At 43.2% G+C, this 27,354-nt stretch overlaps 1 long non-coding RNA gene across 1 annotated transcript in view; it reads right to left on the reverse strand.

The window, feature by feature from the left end:
• LOC136834470 (uncharacterized) overlaps positions 1-12,893 on the reverse strand; it is a 32,786-nt gene extending 19,893 nt beyond the window's left edge. Inside the window, exons 1-2 of the long non-coding RNA XR_010851822.1 lie at positions 12,675-12,893; positions 11,372-11,506 (exon numbers count right to left, since the gene is read on the reverse strand). This is a non-coding gene — a long non-coding RNA (uncharacterized lncRNA). The remainder of the gene's footprint in view (positions 1-11,371; positions 11,507-12,674) is intronic.
• Between the last annotated feature and the right edge of the window lie 14,461 nt (positions 12,894-27,354).

Raw genomic sequence — 27,354 nt, forward strand, 5'->3', positions numbered from 1 at the left:
GTAGGCACAAGAAGACAATGACGAAGACATTTTGCAACTATTCCTCTTCGACCTCTTCTTACGGTCGCGGCAGGCCTTTTCGAACAGGGAGTGGAGAAGGACATCCCCCAAAGGGGAGGAAGTTGGAGGGAGCACTTGGGGGCACACTACAGGAGGCAGGATGGTACATACCACCGCCATAGTGGTGGTATTAGATCCGGTAGACATCGCGACTGTAGCAATAGTTACACTCACGGAAGCAGCAGTCACTGGAGGGGCACTAGAGGCCCTCAAGTGCAAAATCAAGCCCTCCACAGACGGCTCCCCCGGGAGGCCTAGGGAGGTCCATAACTCCCTAAGCCCCTTGGGCTACACCACACCTGCAAGATAAGTTGGGTTAAGAGGGGCACTCTCCCTTCATCCTGAGGGGGAATTTCCCACCCACCCCAACCCTGAGCAAACGGAGAGCGCCAGCGTTGAGTCGTACTGGGTCATTGCCCCCCCCGGCCCGACTCCCTACCGACAAAGCAGTAGGAGACGGTGAAGGAGAGACCTCTCCCTTGGGAATGTTGACAATGGGAGGTGGTATGGCCAGGGTCAGGAAGGAATCAAAGAGAACCCTCGGCGTCACAGGAGATGTATTGCAATCCAAAGATGCTGGGGAAGCCCTCCTCTCTCTTCCTTTCCAGGCAAATTGCAACCATTATTCTGATGGGCAGACACAACACTCGGAACACCGGATAGATTGATTACATGTTTTCTGCACAAAGTGCAGAGGGTATGAGGATCTATCTCAAGAGAGGAGAGGAAGTGATGCAGGGTTTGTCAGTGCCAGGACAATGCCTCATGACACACAGCTTCCTCTCCCTAGGCAAAGATAAGTCATGGGTTTGCATTATATCAGTCTAAGTAAAAGAACAACTACACCCATATACCACAACTAATCACAAACAAAAATCACAATTCTTGAAAGTAAATTGTATTTTTCCTAATTATACAAACCTGAGGTCCTTTACATTAAGAATTACTTTCAGCGTAGGCTGGAAACGGCCGTTAAACACTTGAGCAAGGTGGTTAGGTAGTAACTACTGCCAGGTAGGCGGGAATAACCGCCTGCCCAGATGTAAACATTCCAGTTTGCCTTTCGGTCCAGGTTCAGACTGAGGGGTGGCATGAGGCGGACACAATATGTAATGTAAAGGACCTCAGGTTTGTATAGTTAGGGAAAATACAATTTACTTTCAAAAAATTGTGATTTGTTCCGACACAATATACAAACCGTCAGTCCTTGACATTAGGAAGACTCGCTGGTTGGAGGGAGGAATCTGAGTGAGTCTCCTGAACTGACTGGAGTTCTGCACACCTGGACTACTCCTCCTGGTTGAAAGAGCGATGAGGAGTACCGTGCCTCTGGCATATTGATCGGAGTGTAGGAACTGCAAGATCTTATGTCAGATACTGGACCTTTTCCCATGAGTGAGGAAAAGTAACTCATACGAAATAGGCTGGAAGAATCTTAAGAGTTGGAGGAAATAAGGAAAACCCGAGATAGGGTTTCCCTTATTGCCAGTTTCTCCTTCCTCCCCTTGCTAGAGGAAGGAGCGGAATTGCTTCTATGATTCCAGAAGAAAAATAGAACGGGTGCTCGATGTGTATTCTTACCGCATCAGCGCCAGATCCATCACTTATTGGTTCGAGTCCTGTTCTCATCCCGAAGGAGGAGAAGTAGGAGGACAGGGAAGGAGGAGGAAGAGAGGCCAGTCACTCTCGGTATCCTTCTCAATTCCAGAACCAACACCTTAGGCGAGATGCTACTAGTCCCCTTGAAGGAGCCGGGTAACAAAGCACAACTTGAGCAGCCACCACAGGGTCAAGGGCCTGTGGGCAAGACCACAGGAAGACAAGTGCGAGGTCTATGAGGCCACGTATTGCTTCCAGACCAACAGAAACTTCCGGAATGCGAGGGATGGACCAAGCCGTTGACTTCGTGAGCTCTCGGGTGGAAAGTACAAGTATCGTCGTCGCCAGCTGCCGAGTACCTCCTTCGATCGCTTCACGAAGCCAGGAGAAAGATGTGTCATTAGGCACCACTTCCTTGGAAGAGACAGTACTAGCAAAAATGTCAACGACATCCAGGTTAGGAATGTCGAGCCTTTTCGGAAAGTACCACAACTCCCTAATAGGACAAAGTAACGAATGATCTGGATCATCGTTACAAAGTCCAAGAAGAAGGGGAACAAGAAGGACTCGAACCCGACAATAGAGGCTGAAGGATTTGGAGTCCACTTACGACATCCGGGAAGGAGTCGAGGTACTGATCCCCTTCACCAGTTCTTCCATCTTCTACACCAGCGTTTCTCAACCTGTGCGCTCAGGTGCCCCGTGAGGTGCTTAGGTGCGCCCCAAGGAATTGGAAAATTATATTCTAATGTTTAATATATGTTATTATTTTTTTTTTTTGCAGACACCGAGTATGTGTTTCTATGTCTGGGTCAGGTCTTCGATATTTGACATTTTAAATCAGTCGTTACTGGCCTTTTTTCTTTATGAATTTCTATCCTGCTAATCATCTTGGTAGTTGCTTAGCCGAAAATGACAACCGTCAGTTTTTTTTTCTGAGGGCTACTGGACACATTTTTCTTTCACGAACAAGTTTATGCTTTGCAAAATTCATTGCTACATGAAAACTTATTAATGATTTCATCCTTGATCTCAGTATCGGAAAAATATTATAAAAAAATAATAATTTTATTGCCGATATATGAATTTCCATAAATGTGTTAAGAACCAGTCCTTTTTCCAGTACTTTTTGACTGGTTCTACAAAATCTTCAGTCTCATTCGTGGTTGAAATGGAACTGACAATCTTAATCTTTTATTAATTTTGGTAGATTTTTTTATATTTTCTTTTTCATGATTCTCTCTCTTTCTCTCTGATACTTGAATATTAAATTGTAGAATTGTTGTGATGAAGAGTAGTATATTCTTCTGTTAACATAATTTCTTAAGTTCCTGCATTTTCCATCGATTCTCAGCCTGTGACTCTTAATCTCTGATTCCTCTCATAAAAGCGAAGCAGGAATAATACTAAATTTCCCCTGAGGCCAGATACCAGAATAAACTAAGCCTAATCTAGTACAGTAATCTAGATTTGTGGATGCAGGCTAATGACTTCACCACATGGTCAGTGAAGTGGATGAAAGGACATAGCTAATACCCAATTTTCCTTGAGGTCGGTTGGCTACAGAATTAACCAGCGCAGCAATACGGGTTAGTGACTTATAATCCAGGTTACTGACTTCACCATATGGTGGCTGACATGTCAAAGCGGTTTTAAGATTCGTGACGACGACCTCCGTGTCCTGTTTAAAAGCAAGGGCATCTGCGATTCTGGTCTGTCAGTCAGTAGATACCTAACTACTGCTGCATTACTCTTCAAAGGTCTCGTTCAAGATACTCAGTGAATCATAGTTCGTGGACTTTTTTTATATAATAGAAAACCAGGTGGCCTACCCATAAAATGGACAGATTTTTAAGCAAGAAACGTACCAGTGAGGAGCTTAATTCTAATAATGAAACCGTTTCGAGTGAAGTGAAGTGTCCAGCTAAGAAAATTAAGACTAAACCTAATCGGAAATACAAAAGTTATATAAGTTTTGGCTTCACGTGGACTGGAGATGAAAATCACCCTCTCCCATTGTGTTTGGTTTGTAGTTGCAATATGTCAAATGAGTCGATGCTTCCTAGTAAATTGAGTAAACAATTTTTTCAAACATCGCATTGCAGTCTTCAAGGCAAAGACGTAAATTATTTCCAAAGACTACTTGAGCAACAAACAAAGCAAGCATTTGCTTTCAAAAGTAGAGTAACGTTGTCTGAAAAAGCTCAAATTGCATCTTATGAAGTATCGGAAATGATTGCCATAAAGATGAAGTCACATACGGTACTCTTGCTGAATCTATCATTTTGCCCGTTTGCAGAAAGATGGTGAAGACTATGTTAGGAGATGATGCAGAGAAACTAGTAAAATTCCACTATCAAATGATACTGTTCAAGGCGTATTCTGGAAATGTCTACCGATATTGAGGAAAATGTTTGTCGTCATAAACTTCAGAATGCATACTTTGCGCTACAAGTTGATGAATCAACAGGCACAAGTAACAAAGCGCAACTACTGGCTTTTATTTGCTTTATTGATGGGGACAGAATAGCAAATCAGTATCTTTGTTGCAAGGAATTGCTCACCACTACTAAAGGTGAAGATATTTTCCTTATTCTGAATAGTTATTTTGAGAAATGGAATTTATCCTGGGGGTCGTGTGTTGGAATTTGTACTGGTGGAGCTCCATCAATGGTGGGTTCCATTGAAGGTCTTGCATCATTTGTAAAGCAAAAGAATCCCAAGATAATAACAAGTCACTGTTTCTTGCATAGAGAGGTCCTGATGGCAAAAACACTGGGTATTAAATTGAAAGAAGTTTTTGATCAAGTTGTCGAAATGGTAAATTTCATCAAGACTAGACCAGTAAAGGCTCGTATATTTGAACAACTTTGTGAAAACATGGATTCACAACACACTCGCTTGCTGTTGCACACAGAAGTGAGATGGTTTCAAGAGGAAAGGTACTCTGTCATGTGCTTGAACTTCGCGAAGAACTATTGGCATTTTTTAAAAAAGAAAATAAAAGTAAATTTTGTGGACTTTCGGAATGTGAGTTTTGGACATCAGAATTGGAATATCTGACTGATATGTTTCAACGCTTGAATAACCTGAACATGTCTATGCAAAATGGAAATGAAAATCTCTCGTCTACCGACAGAATCAAAGAATTCCAGAAAAAAAATAGTGATTTGCAAAAGGAAAGGAAGTTCAAGCTGTTTGGAAATGTTTCCTTTGCTGAGAATAGACTATGCGGACGATTTCATCCCTTTAATAGTGGATCATTTAGCGACTCTGGAAAGTAATCTGAATTGTTACTTTCCCTCAATAAACACCGAGCAGTACGACTGGATTCGCAGCCCTTTCGTTGATATTTCTACCGAGGCCGTTGGCTTTTCGTTAACAGAAGAGGAAGACCTGGGACCTATATCTACTGATCGGGGATTAAAGATCAAGCATAAAGAGGTGCCCGTCGATCAGTTTTGGACTTCAGTTAAAGAAGAATATCCTTCAATAACTGACAAGGCATTAACGGTTTCGTTGCAGTTTTCCACATCTTATCTTTGTGAACAAGGGTTTTCTGTACTAACATTAAATGTAAAAGTAGATCAAATATTAAATCTATTGATGAAGAGTTGAGAGTTTGTTTATCACATACAAGGCCTAACATTCACAAAACTGCTAATTCTCATCAAGCACAGGTTTCTCATTAGGATGCTCAAATGCAAAATGTAATATATAAAAAATAAGTGGTTATTTTAGAATACATATCTAATATTTTCCTATTACTGCTACTACTACTACAAATTATGATAATCATATTTATTATTTGAAGGGAGTAGACCCTCTTTTAAACAGATCTTATTAAAAAGGATGGCTGTATTATGCAAATTTATCTTATATAGTGTCTTTTCTATCTTCCTTATGATTTCGATATTCATTTCAGGCTCAGTCTTTTATTAAAATGTCCAATCAGAAACTGGCTGGATATTCATGTTGGAAAAGGACCTCTGGACGAAGTTGTGTCGAAGAATATGGGGGTCTTTTATTAAAATATCCAATCAGAAATCTATTTTGTCTGGATTCAGGTTCTATTAGGTACCAACCCGAGCACCTCGTTTCTTCAGACCTTCTGCAACTACATCCAGAGGATGACCAACGAGATGGTCGAAACATGTCGACGGTACCTAATATAGAACCTGAATCCAGACGAACGATTTCTGATTGGATATTTTAATAAAAGACTTCCCATATTCCGCACACTATCCTTTTCCAACATGAATATCGGCCAGTTGCTGACTAACATCGCTGAGCCTGAAAAGTGAATCATAAGGAAAATAGAAAACACATATTTATTATTGTTATTTATTATTATTATTATTATTATTATTATATTATTATTATTATTATAATACAGACTATGAACCCGAACTGCTATAGACCCGAGAGCACTAGCAGGAAAAGCAGTCCCAAAGGAAATAAGTAAGAAAAAAGACAATTAAAAGAAAATAAAAATATGCAGCGTATAAAAAAAAACACATTTTGAAATATGCTTGAACGCTATGCACAAAAAGAGTAAAATATCGTCTTAGGAAGAAAGTATTACCATACCAGCAATCTAAAGTTTCTGAAGCTTCACAATACATTCAGAATTCATAAGATACTTTATCCATATTAAAATCAAAGGTGCGCCCCCAAGTTTCTGTTAATTCACAGATGCGCCCTGAGGTAAAAAGGTTGAGAAACTGTTCTACACCACGGCCGGAGCGAGATGAGAGATGGTCCCAAGAGGGCACATCTCTATCCGACGACTCTCGTAAGGGCGTGTGCAGAGCATGGGACAGGAACCCTAAAAGAGAGTCACATTCTACCCAGGGAACAGTTCCCTGGGACAGCAAGACCGAAGAAGCTTCTCATCCGTAGCTGAATCTCGACTGAGGAGAAGAAGGCTACTTCTGATAGAAGACTAGGTCGCAAGGGCCTGCGTTCTTCACAAATGAAAGGGGAGAGGCGACCCTCAGCAGAGAAGATGAGGAAGTCCAGACTTGAAGGGTGGCTCTGACCCGAGAAGAAGTTCTGTCAACGACACCCACCAGTGAGGAAGGATCCAGTCCCTGGGACAGTGTTACAAAGGACTTCAAGAAGTATCCAGCTATATCCTGAACACACAGGGATGTACTGCCTGAAGAACCGTTTCTTGTGTAGCTGCTACAGGAGGTTGGGTCAAGCAAGACTCTTCTCGATGCCTCGGCTATCAGGTCAGGCAAAAGGTGAAGTCTTCCAGCATTTGTCTGTAACTTAGTGTCGCAAAACTCACCATGAATTCTCGGGGGATGGTGATGAGAAGGTACTAATCGTCTCGGTCACACACCTTCAAGACTAAGCCTTACCAGTGTGTGCCTATTCTTCGATAGGTGAGTTCGTAAGTAGACACACAATGTGAGGGGAATATGCAAGCATATTCGAAGGTTCCTTCAACCAAGCACTAGCCTAACTCTTTCCTCATACTTCGAAGAAGGAAAGAAGGACGGAGGAATGGAAGCAGACCTCCATTCTCCACCATGGAGAAGCTTCTGCAAGATGACAGGATAACGAGACAATTAGCTCTAACCGGGCTGGCATTTCCCGAATTTGGAGAGGAAGCGGAATGGAAGTTTGATGAAAAGAATTGCCGAGACCTAAGGGAAATAGATTACTCTCCTGATGGAATCCATTCCCAGGTCTCGGCAATGTCGCTGCCAGCTCCAGAGACTCGACAAGTATCATTTCATCCCAGCATCAGCAGTAGGAGAACTTCTTCCCGGTCGACACTTCTTCCTCTCTTCCCTTTTTCCCTCCTCCCCATGGAAATGAGGGTGGAAAGAGACACAGTTATGTACACTTTCCTAAAAGGGAAGAAGAGGGCTATGTGTTCCGCAATTTTCTTCCGAAGCCTGGGACTTCTTGGGAGTGGAGGGGGGCTGGCTTGAACTCAAGGTCGAGTCGAGATGACTAAGACCCAAAGGTCTTGGCCATTGTCCAAAGGTATCTGGCAAATCTCTGAGAGAGAAAGGTAGAACCAAGTAAAGGTTCGTTCTTATGGATCAAGCCAACTCGAGATTTAAGAAGACCGGAGATCCGAATTGGGACAAAGTCCTTCTTCTTAGCCCAGAATTGCCCACAGAACTGCAGTTGGCAAGACCCTCCGAGGCAAGAAGAATTCGTACTCTGTCGAGGCAGGGGAGAAGCTTGGTGTCTCGATCTGAATGAACTCCTTCTCCGAAGAAAAGAATTCAGCTGGTTGAGAACGCTCTCGGAAGCAAGGACCGCGGCGGCCTCCGACACTCTCGGCCCTCGGGAACTGGAAGGGGTTGCGAGTGATGAAGATTATTCATTGGGGGAGCCGCGGTCCTGTCCCAGGGATCCTCGCGCTGATGAATCGGCGAGAAGTTCTCCGAAAAACGAGAGTGATTGCAACTTGAAGAGAAAGACCCTCCCTGCTTCTGAAGTGTGAAACTCCTGTACCTCTCCCCTTGGAGGGAGACATTTACAGATCCCATTAAACCCTCTTCGGCTACCTGGTTGTACTACGAGACAATCAGGGGACCGGCACCCAAAGCATGTCAGCTAGAGTACTCCGAAGACAAATTCATCGGAGCTCTCTGTCTGTCTCGTGCCTCTCGGAACAACCGAGAGGAAAAGAGAACAGGTGAGGAGAAAGAGTACACCTACCTGTCCTACCAGTAAGACCAGCAGGACAGACAGACCGTGAGCGATGATCAACCAAAGGAGATTACTGTCACATGGGAGAAGGAGAGAGCCTGTGCCGTGGCAATAGCACTTTTCTGGGAAGAGCAGAAAGTTCACTCGAACAGAGCCGAGAACCTGATTCGGAAGAACCGAGAGAGGCCGAGCCGAGCCGATCACGCGAATGCAATCCACAGGTGTTATGCTGTGGACTGGTAGGCAGGCGGGTCGAGCCGAGCTGAGCCGAGTCTAGTCGAGTCAAGCAGAGCCAGTCTGTCAAGCGCGACCAGGGGCTGGGCGGGGCAAGCAAGCCGAGCTGATCACGCTAACACAATCAGAACTGGACAGGGCGTAACTCATCTGCCATGAACTACTGCTAGTTTCCCGAACTCTAAACCCCTTCGAGGCTGAGGCCCCTCGAGAAGAAGGTTCAAGGGGGAATTCTGTGTCTGCTATCCTGCATGCTCGAACCCTAAGGTTCAAGACATGAGGATGAATCCCATTCAAGCAACCGAAGCAGCTGGTGGGCAGTATCAAGACACCTGGCGTCTCGGCACCCAGACACCTGGCATCCCGGCACCCAGACACCTGGGTGTCTCGGCACTTTCTCTCGTCAGGAAAGCGCTCGTGATTTATGGGATTCGAGCGACCCACGAGACTCCCAAAAATCAGGAGCAGCTGTTTTCGTTTCCTAAGAGATCGAAAAGAGCCAGGCACCGAACCAGAACCAGTTTTAGACGCACACTTCTAAGACTGGCAACGAGGCCACAGCCTCTCTAGACCGCACTCTTGCGGCTCCTGAAACACTAGACCCCACAGGAGAATGTGAACCGGTTTCCGCCAGTGGGCGGTACAGCCAACAAGAGAAACTTGTCTCCTGGGAGAGAAGTAATCCTTTAAAAGTCCGGCAGAACTCCCAAAGGGAATCTCTTCCCTGCTTCTTCTGGTGTTCGAACAGATAGGATCGAGACGCCAGACTGGGAACCCGATCGAGCACTGATAAGCACTCGGGGAGCCCTTGTGGTGCTGGCAGGAAGAGATGAGACACCTGGGTGCCTCGGCCCTTTCTCTTGCACTGCTCCCGAACTGGGCCAGGGAGAGTACTCTCCAGACTAGATCGGGATACCCGATATTCCACCGAATCTCGAGCACTCAGAGTGGCTCATGAATGAGCACCCGAAGTAGCCTCTGTCTTAGAGGCAGAACCTCTAGAACTGGGAACGGGATCGCAAACCGAAGTCTGCGCACCCGCAACTCCTGAAACACAAAACCCAGGGGTATGCAAATCAGTTTCCAGACCCGAAGGTTGGGAAGAGCCAATGAGAGACCCACTGCCTCCTTGGAAGGAGGAAGTCTCTAGACGTCCAAGGGCATCAAGGGAAAAGAAGGCAGCCTTCCTCTCCTTCAGCCGACGGAGGTCTGCCCAGTTCCCAGGACCCCCTCGAACCTAGGAAGAGGAAGGGAAGAGGCAGCAGAAGATGAAATAGAAGACAGGGTGAAGAAGACGTCGGCTACTTCCACAGGGCGACTTCCTTCACCTTCGCTCCGACATCTTCTACAGGATGGTAGACATTAATCATTGTAACCTCTAGGGCAGCTAGGCAGGGACACAACAGAAGCGGCCCCGGGCACGACCACCAGGAGACGCAACAGGCATGATCAGGACAGCCGATGCAGGAGCTACGGAAGCAGTTTGGAAGGCAGGAGCTACAACAAAGGCCAGGAACATCACAAGCAGCGACATGAACGATCAAGACTGCTGCAGCAGGAGACCAGAAAGAGCCGCCCAGAGACTGTCGCCGAGTTAACAGAAGCATAACACAAGAAACAGCAGGAGAAGATGGGCCACAGATACGCCAGAGGCAGTCAGTGCCACGGCAGACATGAAGGCCGGCAATGACAGCGATTGATCCACACTGGTGGGAACAGAGTCGGAACGATCCCGACGTGGAACCGTCATTCCAACCAGGTACTGTGGTCGGTCCCGAAGCAACAATTAAATGTCCCAAAGCAACAATGAATGAACGTTGGGACTCCATCCTGCAAGATAACCCCTGAGGTATCCAGCCAACTACTACTGCGTCTGCGATGTTCACTGTCAACCTGAAAGAAAAACCAAAGATGATTAGTAGAGGGAGACGCCTCTTGCTACGAGGGGAACTGCCCTATGCAGTGAGAGGAGGCCCCTAGAAGAGGTCGCCCGACTGCCTACAGGCACCTCCTCCTTGCGGTCTTTGCCCGACAAGTAAGTGAAGAGGGCGAAGGAGAGATAAGGAAGAACTTACAGGGAGAGAGAAGGACAGAAGGGAGGCCACCAAGGGTGCTGTGGCAGCGGAGTATATATTGACGGTGACGGCAACCTCGCCCCCCACTGCAACTCTTAAGTGCAGGCTGTAAAAACAACACTCAGCACAAGTAGGAAGGAAGTAGTCACGCCCCTTGAACACGAAGGGCAGAAGTCCAGGATGGGAAACGAGTTCTTAAGTCCCGATCAATGTAGGGGAGTGAAGATATTACGTCCCAACCTAATATCTCCGAACGTACAGGGGAACGCCTTCGGTATCTAAATAAAGGGCTACTGAAAGAGAAGCATTACCACTCGGTTACGCTTCTCAAAATACACCCTTGGCCATCAAACCCAAGGCATAGTGCAGGGGAACGACGGCTTATACAAGGTTATCACAAGTCATGGGTTTGTATTAATAAGTGTCAAATACACGTAATATATACACAAAAATACAGAAAGATCCCACCGGGATAATAAGAGCTTAACGACAGTCAGGCAAAGAGATCCGAAACCATGTCTGCAACGCATGACGGCCGAAAGGCAACTGTAATGTTTACATCCGGGCAGGCGGGTATTCCTGCCTACCTAGCGGTAGTTACTGCCTGACCACCTTGCTCAAGAGTTTAGCGGCCATTTCCAGCCCACGCTGAAAGTAATTCTCAAAGTAAAGGACCAACGGTTTGTACATCGTGTCGGAACAATAATCTTTTAAATACTCACACAAAAATAAAACGAACGGCGGTCCTAACACGTTCCCGACAAGACCAAGAAATACGCTTCCTTCTTGACGATCCAGCACTTCTTCACTTTCTGAGAACCGCTGTCGAAGTCCGCGTTCGATTCGTCATAAATTATCTGCAAGATAAAGAAACTGATCATTATATAAATTTATAAACAAGGCTTACATTAGTATACAGGCATTGGTTTTTCTCAGTAATGGTCAATATACAATATCCCTAAAGACTAAGCAAGCATACTGTGTATCTGTAAGCCCCCAACTCGAGCCTCGCTCAGGCTGTTGAAGTAAATAATTGATGTTTTATATGACTACAGGTCTACTTTAAACCAGTTCAACTCTCTTCTTATTTCAGACCATCTTTAAGGGCTAATGAATGGTCCAACTGAACTGCCTGCATCTCCATCTTCCTGCAGTGGAATGCCGAGTAGAGTATCTGGTCAACGAGAGGTCTGTCGTATGGGAAGCGAAGTGTGGTGCCGGCCCGAAGAGAAACATATCTCTCAGAGTCATTGGGTCAATAAAATGGAAAGGTGTTTTAATATCAGGGCTCCTGAAGGGATAGAATTTTTCTGGACAGTCAACAGACTTTAATAAACTTAAGAGGCTTCCAGAGGGTAATCAAGCCAGAGAGAGAGAGAGAGAGAGAGAGAGAGAGAGAGAGAGAGAGAGAGAGAGAGAGAGAGAGAGAGAGAGAGAGAGAGTTACAGGAAAACGTGACGAATACAATACACCTGAAATTCAGGAGCCGCCACCAGTGAGGAGGCACCGTGACATTCCCGTAGCCCGAACGTCGGCATGAAGTGACTGACCGAGGGCTACAAAAAATCTGGGAGGGCCAGGCAATGCCGAACACAAGACACGTGGACTGAAGCGTATCCTCCTCGAGGGAGGCGCTGGAGCCTCGTAACCCACTCGCTCTCCAAACTAGCCTACGATGACGCGTGGGACCTCCTGTACAGCGTAGCCTAGGCGGCAGTGGCGATCACAGGGGCGTCCAGGGGATCCTCCGCAGGCGATGGTGACAATACTCAACAATGGCCGACAGATTCCACACGAGGGACGAGAAGGAGGCAGAACTAATGTTCTCAGGGGGTCACTCTCAGTTAGGTTAGGTTGAGATCTCTCCCCTAAGGAATAGCCCACCCTACCCACCATATGACGGAATCAGGGCAATTCCAATAATACAAGAGGGGGGTGGGGGTTATCCGCCCCACGATATCTATAAAGGGAGGCTTCGTGCATCAGTGGGCGTAACGGGACAAGAACACAACAGGTTTCACTCACGTATCAAAAATCCTTCGTTTCGACGTCGAACTGTTCGTGTTCCTCTGGGGATCAAAAAACTAATTATGTTTAAAATCCGAAAATATTACGTATTTGCAATTAAATGTAAGTGGGACTAGAAGACGAGGACGGATTTCTTCAAATAAGGATAATTAGAGGAAGAAGTAGCGTTGGTGAAAGTAGTAGTAGTAGCAGTGGGCGAGATTCGCCTTTGAAACGGCTCCTCCCTCTCGCCCCTTTTATTCATCTTTTGTTTGTGTTTTTTTTTCTGTTAAAGTCATAATTCTTTTATAATGAATTCTTTCCTATTTTCAGTTTCACCCTTCAGCATCAGATCTGTAAATAAGAGTATACGAGCAATCAGTTCCTCTTTATCTTCCTGAGATATGGCTGATGCCCAAAATTGTATTTTTAATGTTACTGGTGGGCAGTAGAGTAGGAGATGTTCGAAGTTTTCGTTTTTTTGTTTATGGCACAAACATTTTGTATCTTCCCCTTTTAGCCTGTTCCTGTAATTTAATTCTAGTGTGGGTAGTCTAGCCCTACTGATCAGTATTGTTTTTTCAGTGCTATCATACCAGATTTCCTCTCTTCTTCTTCTTCTTTTAAGTTTTTTTTTATATTTTTGTAGATTCTTGATGTTGACTTGACACTCATTTCTCTCATGCTTGCCTTTAAACAATTCAATTTTACTCAAGTTTATGTTTAGCTCTTTCATTTACTCTTTTACTTGCAGAATCCAAGGAGTTTTCCTGTTTCCGTATTGAGCCATTGTTATCTCGCATAGGAGCCTATTTTCCCCACTCTCAAGTGCATGTTTCAGACAGATGAATTTGTTCTTCACGTCTCTTGAGTGGCAGGGAGGAAGGAGGGAAGAGGCCCCTGTTTCGAATCTTAACGCACAACTTTCTGTAGTTCATTTATTGTTTCCTTGGCGAGTTTCACGGCTTCCATGGCATGCATGAAGGATGGCATCGCCAATCCTTTCCAATACAGTTTTCCTATTTTCACCCTGCTGCAGCTTTTACTGGTGACTGCAGGAGCCATATTTGCCTCCTTCTGCTTTGATTTGATTTGCGCCCTTTCTGTCTGCTCTCTGAAGCTTTTGTCCTTCGTGTTACTGATCGTTGCACCCAGGTATTTTATCTGCTGAACTGTTTTTATTCCTTCTGTGTGGTGCACGTTTTCCACATCGTCAACACTACATCGTCAACACTGTACCAGTCGTCGAATATTAATATGTCTTTGTTTATATTTAGGCCACATTCACTTGCCATTCCCACGAGGCTTTGTATTGCTTTTGTTATTTCTTCAAGGGTGTCCCATGCATATGATAGTGCCAATATTTTTATAAACCTGAAACCTTTCGTTGCACACTTTCTAACTTTTCGGTTACCAAGTAAGTTGTTAGCAGAAAGAATATGGCTGAGCCATTGCACCCCTGCCTCGTTCCGTTTGTTAAATTTAGCTCCTTTTGTTCTACATTGTTGAGGCATAAACTTGTTATGTCATTTTGTATATAACATCTTTGCTACTGCCCTTATTACTTCTGCGTGTAGCCTACATTTCAACATGACCTCTATGAGCTCTTTTCTGTTAACTGAGTCAAATGCTTTTTGGAAGTCTGTTGATACCACAAGTAATGGATCTTTTCTTCTGTATGCAATGTTCTAGGATGTACAAATTATCATTTCTCTTTATTTGTTAAACAATAACAATTTTTGCAAGGTGAACATTAAAAAGTTACTGTTTACCCCCAAAAAAAAAGAGAATTATTGAGTTGCACTTTTATAACATTTTTTGCCGCTCATTCACCTCCTCTGTATAATCTTTTAATGGTCCTGCCTCTGCTCATGAGCGGTTGAGCCTAATCCTTTGTAAAACCTCTTAAATATATAACCCTGTTTTGGCAGTTCTACTAATTCTTCAATTGTGTTGGATTCCAGGTACATATTTTTTCCTTTGTCATCCCCATCTGTCGTTTATGGGCTACGAGCTTTCTTTGTAAAACTTATCTTTGTAATTCTTCAGTCTGCTAAGTAAAGGACTAGAAGTCGAAAGGCCTTGCTGTGCTCCATTGTTTTCTGTCCTTCGTGGATTTTGTCTTTTTATATATATATATATATATATATATATATATATATATATATATATATATATATATATAAGACAAAATCCACGAAGGAAAGAAAAACAATGGAGTACAGCAAGGCCTTTCGACTTTTAGTCCTTTACTTAGCAGACTGAAGAATTACAAAGATAAGTTTTACGAAGAAAGCTCGTATATATATGTAGAAACCTCATTATTTAATATGAACATCAGTAGATATTTAGTAACGAATTCTAGACTAACCTACTTTTCAGTTTTTATAAAACGGATTTACCCTCACATTTAAGAAAATGAGATGCAATGAATGTATTCTATTCTTAATGGCTGTTACCAACACTATATGTGGTAATAGTTGATCTGGATTTTCTCGTCCATGTGTGTGCAAGCATACCGTGAATATAAGTAAGTAGTCCAGACAATGATGAATAAATGTTGTTCTGACTCACATACACTGTAGTGTGTCCATACTGTGAATATAAGTCACTGTCTTTTAGAATTCTTACGATCTTAGCATTTGTCCATAATGACTGCTCAGAAACTCACAGTAACTGATTATTGTTATTCAGAAGATGATACCTATTAGTACTGAGCAAGCGCACAAAAGGGACCGCTGATTTAAAATTCCAGCTTTTAAAGAATGTGGTGTTAATCATAAAGAAGTGACATAAGGCAAGAATAGACCACTTATCAAATAAGGAAACAAATAAACAAGTTAATAATAAATAAAAAGTAAGTAAATTACTAAAATACATAAGCCCTTTGTTGGCCGACTCGGTTGAGCTTCAGACTGTCACTCGATGGGCCAGAGTTCAATTCCCGCGGCCGGCTGATGAAAAGTTAGAGGAATTTATTTCTGGTGATAGAAATTCATTTCTCGCTATAATGTGGTTCGGATTCCACAATAAGCTGTAGCTGTAGGTCCCGTTGCTAAGTAACCAATTGGTTCTTAGCCACGTAAAATAAGTCTAATCCTTCGGGCCAGCCCTAGGAGAGCTGTTAACCAGCTCAGTGGTCTGGTAAAACTAAGGTATACTTAACTAAAATACATGAAGAAATGTAGTACGGGTGTATTTCATTAATTAGCTTGAACAGTAGTTTATATGAGTATTGAATTGGGTTGAAACTGATCTCCGCGTGTTCGGAAACTGCGAAGGAGAATGGGTCATTGCTATTAAAGACTGAATAGCAGACCTGTGTATTTTGCTTCTGAAAGGATATACAATGTTCCATTCACGATCAGGAATGGGAATGAAGCAAGGACACGGAAGGATAAATGTTTCTGGATAATATTTCTTGATAGTCACTCATAAGAGACTACTGTTTTGAAGTTCGTTTTCTTTGTCAATAAGTTATGCAGAAAATTGCATGTTTATTTTGCATAGTAATCAATCATAATAAGGAATGTGGCTATCATTTCGTTAACACAATTATACTATTTTTTGCACTTATGACTTTTCACTTGTCAACACTTTCTCTTTATTGAAAATACCGACTGAAAACATTGCATCCTTTTGACTTGAAGTCAATCCATTACGAAAATCGCCTACTGGGAAAAAATTACAGTACATAAAGTATTGTTTGCCAAAGATCAAGTGGTATCCATTATTCTTTTAAGAGTTCTTGTGTTCATTTTCAAAAATTTAAATTACCACCTGTAATGTTGTATAGTTGTCCTCGTACCTAGTATATACAGTAAACTGTTAGATGAGGTTGGTGTCCATTTCTGCGGTCGTCAAGTATTCACAACGATTAAGGAGAGACATTTCATTGAGAGTATATATATATACATACATATATATATATGTATGTATATACATACATATATATATATTATATATATATATATATATATATATATATATATATATATATATATATATATATATATATATATATATATATATATATATATATATATATATATATATATATATATATATATATATATATATATATATATATATATTATATATATATATATATATATATATATATATATATATATATATATATATATATATATATATATATATATATATATATATATATATATATATATGTGTGTGTGTGTGTGTGTGTGTGTGTATAACTGAATCACGAAAATATGGAACGTGATGAATATATAAATAAAGATAAAATCCACGAAGGAAATGGAAACACTAGAGTGCTGCAAGGCCTTTCGACGCTAGGTCCTTTACTTAGCAGACTGAAGAATTATAAAAGTACGTTTACAAAGAAAGCTCATATAAATGACAGGTGGGGATTATAAAGGAAACATAATGTACCTGGAATCCAACACAATTGAAGAATTAGTAGAACTGCCAAAACAGGATTAAATATTTAAGAGGTTTTTACAAAGGATTAGGATCAACCGTTCAGAATCAGGGACAGGACAATTAAAAGATTATACAGCGTCGTGACTGACCGCCTAAAAAAAATTTTTTTAGTACAAAATAATTCTCTTTTTTTTTTAAACAATTATAACTTTTTGCAAGATGAACATTTTTTACAAATAAAAAAATATATTAAACATACGAATATATAGAAAATATATATCAAGTAACTAACTTGTAATTAAGTCAGTGATTTTATCTTTTAGGTCATTCTCGAACATTTTTCTCATACAGGGGTCCAAATTACAACTGGAAGTAAGCTGGATAATAGCAGACTCCAATAGATTTCTTTCAGAGAAATCTTTCGATCTGGCAATCACTGAACTTTCACTCCAATTTATCCCGTGAGAGTTTTCACTGAAATGAATGAATATAGCACTGGATGCTTGTCCAGTTTTGACTGCGAGTCAGTGCAAAGATATTGGATAGTTACTCCCATCAATCTAGTATTTCGTTTTCTTTCGTGAGCATTTTTTTGTGCATAACAAACTGTAGACAACCATTATTTTTGCAATTTCATAAAGCTAACGTTGATGTTATTATCAATACATAAAGTATTGGTGAAATCAATTTCACTAATACTAGACTAGGAAGCGATTGCTAGTTTGTCTTAAGCGGCTATTACGAGGGTAAGTTTTGCGCGAGGACAGCACCTGGTATTCCATCAACCATCCTCTCAGCATGCTCAGGCTAGCATAATCACGATATACTGCTTAAACAAAGTGTCCAGTCCAAAGTCCCCTTCATATTATTTGTCTGCTGAAGTTCAAAATGAATTCATCCAGATTATTGCATCTACTGTGAGAAGCACTTTACTGAATGACATCCAAAGAGCTAAGGGTTACTGTACAATGCTTGATTCCACTCCAGATGCTGCACACAGGGAACAAACGTCAGAGATAATAAGATATGTAGAGATGAACTTTAAAGAAAAACCAGTTTGCGTGAAAGAGAGTTTCCTTGGATTTATTCAAGTGCACCAAAAGGATGCAGCAATTATACGGTAAATGTAGCAATGCAGCAGCTGGAGAAAGATCATTTGCCTTTTGAAGACTGTCGTTGTTCTCAGTGTTATGATAATGCTGCTGCTGTCATGTCTGGACACAAATCAGGAGTACAACAAAGACTTGCTACAGTGAACCCTAAAACAATATATGTGAACTGTAACAACCACTCACTAAATTTGGCTGGGGTTCATTCCGCTAGTCATGAGGTGGTGATGGTCACATTTTTCGGAACTGTGCAGGCAGTGTATGTTTTCTTTTCAAGGTCGATCTACAGATGGGAGAGATTAAAGAAGAATTTGCCTATATCTGTGAAAGCTGAATCTGAAACACGCTGGAGTGCTTGAGCTGATGCAGTTCGACCCATACATGAAAATGTGGGGGATTTGGTCCAACTTTTAGAGACCATCGGAAGTCATTTGAATGAGACAGATACCAGAAGTGAAGCAACACAGCTATTGAGCAGAATTTTGACATTTGATCTCTTTGCAGCCCAAAGTTTTTGGAACATTTTACTTACCAAGATTGACAGAGTCCAGAAGCGGCTGCATGGTCCAAAATTGAATTTCCATGAGGCAGCACAAGATATCCAGGCGTTGCAAGTTTATATCCTTGCTAATCGGGAGGATATCTGCAGGCCTCCCATCGGAAAATGAGATGCAACGTCTGCTAAAAGGTACTATTGACAGAATGCATAAAGAAATGGGCGAACGGTTCATCAGACTGCATAACTTGCATTCAAAGTTTGGCTTTCTTTTGGATGTTAAGGAGTTGCTATCTACAACCAATGAAGCGTACATCAAAGAAAGGTGCATTAATGTGGCAAGTTTCTATGGCACTGACTTAGATGGCTTGGAACTGTTCAGTGAGACTGTAGATTGCAGAATGCTGCTTAAAACACGAGATGTTGTTCTGATCACCAACCCACAGGAATTACTTTGTTTCATTGTACAATATGGGGATGAAAGTGTTTTCCCAAACCTTCGAGTTGCCCTTCAGATACTTCTGACCATTGCAGCATCAATTGCTAGTTTTGTGAGCGATCATTTAGTAAGTTGAAACTTATCTTGTCGCATCTGCGAACATCTGTGGGGCAAGAGAGATTGTCAGCTTTAACTGTACCAAGTGCAGAGCAAGAGATCGCAGACAAAATAAACTCTGATGACGTGAGAGACAGATCTGCGGCTGTAAAAGCTAGAGAGATAAAACTGCCAACACATCGTAACGTGCATCAATACTTAATGTCCTACAATTCATTGTCAATCCTTTTCTTTGTTTAGGTTTTCTGTTATCAATATCTGTCTAATTATCTTTACATTCTAATACCTTTATAGTCTTATTTCCTTGCATATGGGTGATCCTAAGCATCCATCACTTCAGTCTTTTGTTTTCATTATTTTGACGCACGTTAAACATTCTTTAAAGAAAAGTAAGGTTTATAGTTAGTGAACTAATTCATCTTTGTTCTTATCAGTTTATTTTCAGGCATTATAACTATTCAGTTTTTTACCACAAATTCTACTTGTTTCTATTATTAACTTCTATGCTGGCAACAAATTGTGATTTTCATGATTTTCTTAGCCCCCTGTATTCCCTAATGTATAACATTTTTTACTCAAATTTATTTCATTTTCCATTTGTCTTTGGTTATTAAGAGTTACTGGTCACTGTGATGCTTTACTATAATCTACATTTTAGCTATTTTATCAGCATTTTGGAATTTATTTAGAGGGCTAATGAATTAATTGCAGTAAAATAAACTATTTCAGTTTGCAAATTCGGTTTGTGCTCTATCGTCCCAGAATATTATTATGCAAATTGGAATGTTTTGTTTTCAACGCAACATATCTAAAATAATGAAGGCAAACATTTCCTGCCAAGATTAGCACACTCAAATGAAAATAGTCCTCCCCCCGGCCGGGCCCCCCATAAAAGACGACGCCGCGGAAAGGTATTGGGCGACCCGAGGCACCCATTTGCGTCCATACGAGATTTGTGTTTTCTGGCGAGCATAAAAATACGCGCAACATTCGTTACGTGGCATATGAAAGGTAGACATACATATCGGAGAAAGGCCGTACAATAAGATGAGGTACACAAAGAATCTGAAATAAAGTCAGGTAAAATACATGACGTGATTAATGTACATCTGAAAGGAGAAACGCGAGGAGGGAGAGACGCGATTTGTCGCCCTTACATTAGAAAATACCTAAACGAAGATACTCTGAAAGCAGCGATTTGCAACCAGATACTTTCGAGGCTTTACTGCAATATTGTATACTACGTCCCCTAACTCCCTACTAAGAAAATTGCAAGGAGTACAAAATAGAGCCGCCAGGTTAATAAAAGGGCAACGTTCCCGTGACAGAACAACCTCTGCACAAATTGAGCTACAATGGCTCCCAGTAACAGCTAGAATAGAATATATAAAATACTTCTTAGAGTCTTTAAAGCACTAAAATATGGCGAACCAACATATCTGAGAAACTGCTTAAGCTTCTTCAGACCTGAAATGAATACTGTAACCAGACATGCAATTGAAGCATAAAGGCTATTTGAACCTAGAACACACTGTAAGTCAGGCGAGAGAGAGAGAGAGAGCATTAAACAAAATGCCGCCTGCAGTGAAGATCATAGAAGAAGAAAGCGAATTTAAAAAAGAACTAAAGACTCTCCTGTTCAGCAGACGCTACGATACTCACGCTAAAAGACTGAAAGACAATTTTATAAAATATTAGACGCACCTTACTGTGGCGGGCTGTACATAAAACCAAAGTGAAACTATATTTCACGATACACTTTCATTGTTACGTGAACTGATTAGGTACGGTAGAAAGTGAGTAAATCGCCAAAATGCCTTACAAACTCTGCTTATGAGTAAAACCACTCAATTTTATATTAAAAAAACATATCTAAATTATATCTATAACGATAATATATATCTAAAATTTTAGAAAACGTTTTTATTAACGAAAAAATCACCCAAATAAAGGACCTAATCACCTTGGGTGGAAAGTAGACGAGTGGCGATGTAAACAAACAGTTGTTGACGTTTGACTCGCGGGACGTCGCAGCGACTCTGCTGTCGCAGAAATCAATCAATTTCGACCGGAAACATTCACCGAATGGTCGATTTAGAGGTCAACCGAGGTAAATAAATGATTGAGGTATTTCTGAGTATCAATTCCGCCCGCGTTTTTACCCTGGTTTAGGTAGGAGTGCATGAAGAAGGCAGGAAACTACCAAGCAGAGGCCCTTGGAGAGTAACAGGCGCCGCCTTTCCCGACAGCCCTAAAAGTGTAGGGGAAGACCGACTTCCAAGAGTTCTGAACTCATGAAATAAACGAGAGAGAGAGAAAAAAACTAAAATAAACGAGAGAGAGAGAGAGAGAAAACAAACTCGTTAGGCCATACAAAGCAACTGTAAAGCGCCAGTGGACCTGCCTCAGGAATTCTGGCCTGTTTATGGGAGTAGGGCGAGTTTCGTCGCACCTGAATCCTTTTTTTGGGTAGTTCTAAGGCCCGCTGTCCGCGGTGAGGTAGCCCATGGCTGTTGACGTTTTTCTGTGGGACTTGACCTGCTGAACAAGAATCTCAAGTCAAATTTTGTCCGGTCGGCTGGAACTGAAGCGTAATCGACCCTCGAAAACTGCACACCGGTGCCGTGGGTCCCCTGCACCGGCCCATACAGCTCGAGGGTAAGTTACAGTTTAGCTGCGGCCGACGGGCGAAATAGCTGCGGCCGACGGGCGAAATGGCTGCGGCCGACGGGCGAAATGGCTGCGGCCGACGGGCGAAATAGCTGCTGCCGACGGGCGAAATGGCTGCGGCCGACGGGCAAAATAGCTGCGGCCGACGGGCAAAATAGCTGCGGCCGACGGGCGAAATAGCTGCGGCCGACGGGCGAAATAGCTGCGGCCGACGGGCGAAATGGCGCCGACGGGCGAAATAGCTGCGCCGACGGGCGAAAAGCTGCGGCCGACGGGCGAAATAGCTGCGCCGACGGGCGAAATAGCTGCTGCCGACGGGCGATATAGCTGCGGCCGACGGGCGAAATAGCTGCGGCCGACGGGCGAAATAGCTGCTGCCGACGGGCGATAGCTGCGCCGACGGGCAAAATAGCTGCGGCGCCGATGGGCAAATAGCTGCGGCCGATGGGCAAAATAGCTGCGGCCGGGCAAAATAGGCCGACGGGCAAAATAGCTGGCCGACGGGCAAAATAGCTGCGGTTGACGGGCGAAATAGCTGCGCCGACGGGCAAAAGCTGCTGCCGACGGGCGATATAGCTGCGCGCCGACGGCGAAATAGGCCGCAATAAATAGCTGCGCCGACGGCGATATAGCTGCGGCCGACGGGCAAAATAGCTGCGGCCGACGGGCAAAATAGCTGCGGCCGACGGGCAAAATAGCTGCGGCCGACGGGCAAAATAGCCGCGGCCGACGGGCAAAATGTTACCATAAACTCATGCAGAGCAACACTGAAAAACGTTAGCTGCCACAGGCTACCTCAACTGCACACTAACCGTTGCTTGCGATCGGGGCGAAGAAACGTAAACGGTAAACAGATCCGCCATCTTGGGTTACGTAACCACTAGGGAGCCATATGTTTAACCGGGGGGGTGGGGAAGGTGAGGTACTGCACAAAAGGTACAAGTTGGTAAAGTGACATAGGACTGTTATGTAGAAACATGGCGGTAAATGACAGTGACCCAAAAAATAGTAACACTCCTACATGAAAAGCACTAAAACCTTATAACACCAAAACACAGGTGACCTAACTACCTACTAATAAAGAAGATAGTTTAGGAACCTTACCTTAAAGGGGTGGAGGGTACAATTCAGCCGCCGCCTGTACGAGCGCGTGGAGCCTCGTTTTGGGGTCATCAAAGTGGATTTTAAAATGGGCTACTGCCAAGTACCCGACGAAGTTGTACCTCCTATGGCCATATGCGCACCAGTTACTGGGTCCACAAAGTTCATGGAGTGATTGACGGTTAAGTGCACGTAGCCTCCGCCCTTCAGGCGGTCATAAGCTCTCCAGCAATCAGATACAATAGTTGTCCCCGGTACAATGTAGTCCTCATAACTAAGGTAGCAATTGACACAGGTAAGAGGCAAATTGCACTTGGTTACAGGCTCAGAGGAGCGGGAGGTTCCGGGGGTGACGTCCGCCATCGTGCTGGGTTGAAGAGTGAGTGAACTGTGTCGGTGAACTGCACCGGAACAGGGTAGGAAGGATGAAGTTTGGGGGGGCTAAAAGTGTATTTCTTCTTTCAGTTTTGGGGTGGCGGAACGGCGCTGCGCGCCTTATCCGCATTTTTAAAATAATCTGGCAGGCTCGTATGCTCTGGCAAGCGGTAATATTGCGCTGCGCGCGCCAACCACAGGGCTTACAAAATATGTAAAAAAAAGGTTTCTGTTAACTCACTGAGAGAAAGTGGTAGCGAAACGTCCTGCAAGACCCTTCTCCTCCTACCCCATATACTGTACATGCTTCAGGTGTCTGCCGACAAATGTAATTTTGTAAGTTATTTATGGTAAATTCATGTTGCAAAGAGACGTCAATATATTTTTGAACGGAAAAGTACTGGAAGAAGGTTGTAGGCACAAGCTACAACGAATAGGAAACGGTTATAAAACAGTTGAGCAAAAGGAATACATGTAACTGAGTTTATGTATCCCCCAAATTCTCCACCTGGGTGAAACGTAATGTTGGGGTAATGTTGCAACGTGATTGGTTGGGTACAGCCACCAGCCAAAATATCCACCAACTGCTCTCTCAGTTGGAGGCATTGGATGAACCGAAAGCTCCCCTGTAAGACCGCGCATGCGTGACATGGCCTGGAATCAGCAGTAGTAGTGATATGTGAAAAGTACCTTTGTAATGGCTCGCGCTATCCATTTATTCCTCCTTATTTTTACGCTTGTTTTTGGTGTTCCAAATGACATATATAACTGGAAATACAACAATAAGTTGCCCAAACCTTTTCCCCAAGTTATTTATCCCACCCAGAACCCAGATTCCCAACGGGTCCCCCTCACCGTGAGCTATTCTCGAAAGTGTTTTTACCCACCCAGGACCCAGATTCCCAACCAGTCCCCCTTGCCGTCATTGCCACGGTTCTAAGGTAATTTACAGCTTAATTACAGCCGAGCGACAGAGTATTACTTTAAATTCTTGTTCAGCAAGTAAAGTTCTATAGAAAAATGTCAACTGCCATACCTAGCCCACCGCTGACAGCCGTGGCTTAAATCTACCTGGTCATTTTGGTTGCTAGCCATTTTGAAGTAACAAATTATAGAATCCAATGGAAAAACCCATTGGCTTTGGTAGTTACAGAGCCTGAGATTTGATGAAGGGTTGATTCAAAGTGGCCAGATGATGATAATTCATATTCTGGATGAATGGCAGAGTAGAAGACCTTTGAAACCAATATGATTCAAAAGTTAAAACTGTCACTATATTAGATATTGCAGTACACTCCCTGAACACCTGAATTCGCCCTTAATCCCACTAGCCCGAACAACTCTCAATTACCATGCCGTTTGTTGGCTGAGTCGGTTGAGCTTCAGATCATCACCGATGGGCCGGAGTTCAATTCCCTGTCATTCGATGAAGAGAATTTATTTCTGGGTGATAGAAATTCATTTCGCTATAATGTGGTTCTCGGATTCCACAATAAGCCTGTAGGTCCCGTTGCTAAGTAACCAATTGGTTCTTAGCCACGTAAAATAAGTCTAATCCTTCGGGCCAGCCCTAGGAGAGCTGTTAATCAGCTCAGTGGTCTGGTAAAACTAAGGTATACTTAACTTAACTCTCAATTACCAATCCACTATTGGGAATTTTAACAGCCAGCGTTACCAACGCTGCAAGTAAAATCTTGTCACTTGAGCTACCGTAGCAAACGGTTGGCAACGCTGACGCAGGTGTGCGCCAACACTCCTACTTTCGTCAATTGCTTTTTGTTCGCGCTGCTGAAAGGTTGTTTCCTTCTGCAGTGTGAGGTTTTAATCCTATTGGCCGACTTCTCTTTGTATTTTTGACCTCTGGTGGGAAGACCTGGATTGTATTTACCGGTTTCTTCTAGTTTTTCTGGATATCTTCGATGTGGAACGTCTTTTAGAATTGACTACACTCCTGGTCCGATTGGTTATCATCGACTATTTCACCATCTACTACCGCGCCTTCGGCTTCGACGTCGACCTCGACTGCCCCTACGACGTGGATGCTGGGGCCCACTCTTCTTCCTGCCAGAGACTGATGAGTACTTTGAGACACGATAGACATTCTGTCAGGTATGTAGGAAGGTTAAGTGTGATGTGCAGACTCACTGAGATGAATGTTGCAAGGCTCAAGAGATGGAGGATTACATTCGTCATCGCAAGCCTTTGGTTAGTAAGGGCGGCAGATGTCGGTCAGATTCTCGTTGCTTCGGCGTCTCAGGTCATACAGATCAGTTGATGGATTTGAATAGTTCAGAGGTGGTCAAACAGATAGAGTGATAGGATTGCGCAGCCCAGTATGGAAAATTTAATAGCTAGTCTTCAACATTTCAGATAGGATAGTAGTAGAGTGTTAGGATGTCTAACTTTCTTCCTTTCAGCTCCCTGCCTGTTCCAGAACCCAGCCTTAACGGGTGCCGAGGGTAATGGCAGAACCATTAAGCCCGAAAGTGGGTAGGGTCTGTCGTGGCTCTCAGTGAGCAGTGGTGAAGGATTCCCACTCCAACTCCCCTTGTATTATTGATAAATTCTAATGTTGATAATGTTAGCTGAATCAGATCTAGGTGTGATAAAGGAGGATAGGCTGGGTTAGATAGTGAGGAGTATGCATGGCGCAGCGTTCTCCTGACGGGTTCTGGTTTCTGCTTGTGTTTGGCAAGAGTTTCTCCATCATCACTTTTTTCGGTCTGCTCAGTTCGAAGTCAGTGTTTCTGTGGCGCGAATTCTAAATCACAAAACAACAACACTCACTCCCAGACTTCGGTTGCTGGAGATGGCGCGGTCCACGGTCGCCAATCACAGCACAATAAAAACCACAAAAACAAAATTGCAAAACAAACCTCCACCAACAACGAACGAAAAAGAGACATGCACCTCAATATCGGTGTACCGTATCCAAAATAAAAATCAGACTAACCCTGTCACTTTCAAGGTTGGACCTCAACTGCCCGGCGACCTCCCTAAAAACGAAAACTTCCTGACAGACCGGACAGACAGAGACAGCCGAAACCAACTCCAACAACCTAACCACCACAACGACAATTACACTCTCTCTCTCTCTTGAGAGCCATTGCCTCCGCAGCCGGGCCACCTCAAAAGACGGACACGGGGCCGCCCCCGAAAGCAACCAGCCACACCCACAGCCAGCCGCTCCCACTCACACCACAACCCCCAGCTCACTTTGCGGAGCCGCGGCACTCTCCAACGTCCCAGCAGATACCTGGACTAATCAGATGTTACCCACATCTTGGTGGGGGGGAGTATTTGTAAAGTCCCCGCTAAGCTGGTCTTCTATGATGAACAACCTGTTTTCTATACCGTTCCTATAGGAGCGGATCAAGCAGGATCTGCCATACTGAATCAACCACGCTTATCTATGTAAATTTGTACCTGTTACCAACTTATTTTGTATATGTCTCTTTTGCACATGTATTAGAATACTGTTAGATCAGCCATTGTTCATTTTCTTTTAACTCAACTTGCATTTATCCATTGTAATTATTGTCGAGAGTAACTGACCTCAGGTCACCAAGATTCTATTGTATTCCTCTGTGTGACGTCAGTCCGCCGCTATATAAACGGCCTGCGTCCTGAATAAAGTAGCAGTAACTTTTCTCCTGCTCATGATTTAGCACCTCTTAAAGATTTATTGTCATGCCCTCTTTCCCCCTTGCTAGAGAGAGGGTGGGGATTGCTTCTATAAAATCTAAAATTATAGAAAATAGAATGGGTGCTTGATGTGACTACCAGTCAGTTCAGAATCTTACTCAGATTCCTCCCACCAGGAAGTAAGTCTTCCTATGTAAAAACTAAGAGTTTGTATATTGTGTAGGAACAAATGACAAATCTTTAAAGTAATTTGTATTTTTCCTAACTATACAAACCTGAGGTATTTACAGTTTTACTGCCCACCTCACGCCACCCCTCCATCTGATAACCTGGGCCGAAAGG

This window comes from Macrobrachium rosenbergii, chromosome 53 (genome assembly GCF_040412425.1).
Source record: "Macrobrachium rosenbergii isolate ZJJX-2024 chromosome 53, ASM4041242v1, whole genome shotgun sequence".
In the NCBI taxonomy this organism is placed as follows: domain Eukaryota; kingdom Metazoa; phylum Arthropoda; class Malacostraca; order Decapoda; family Palaemonidae; genus Macrobrachium; species Macrobrachium rosenbergii.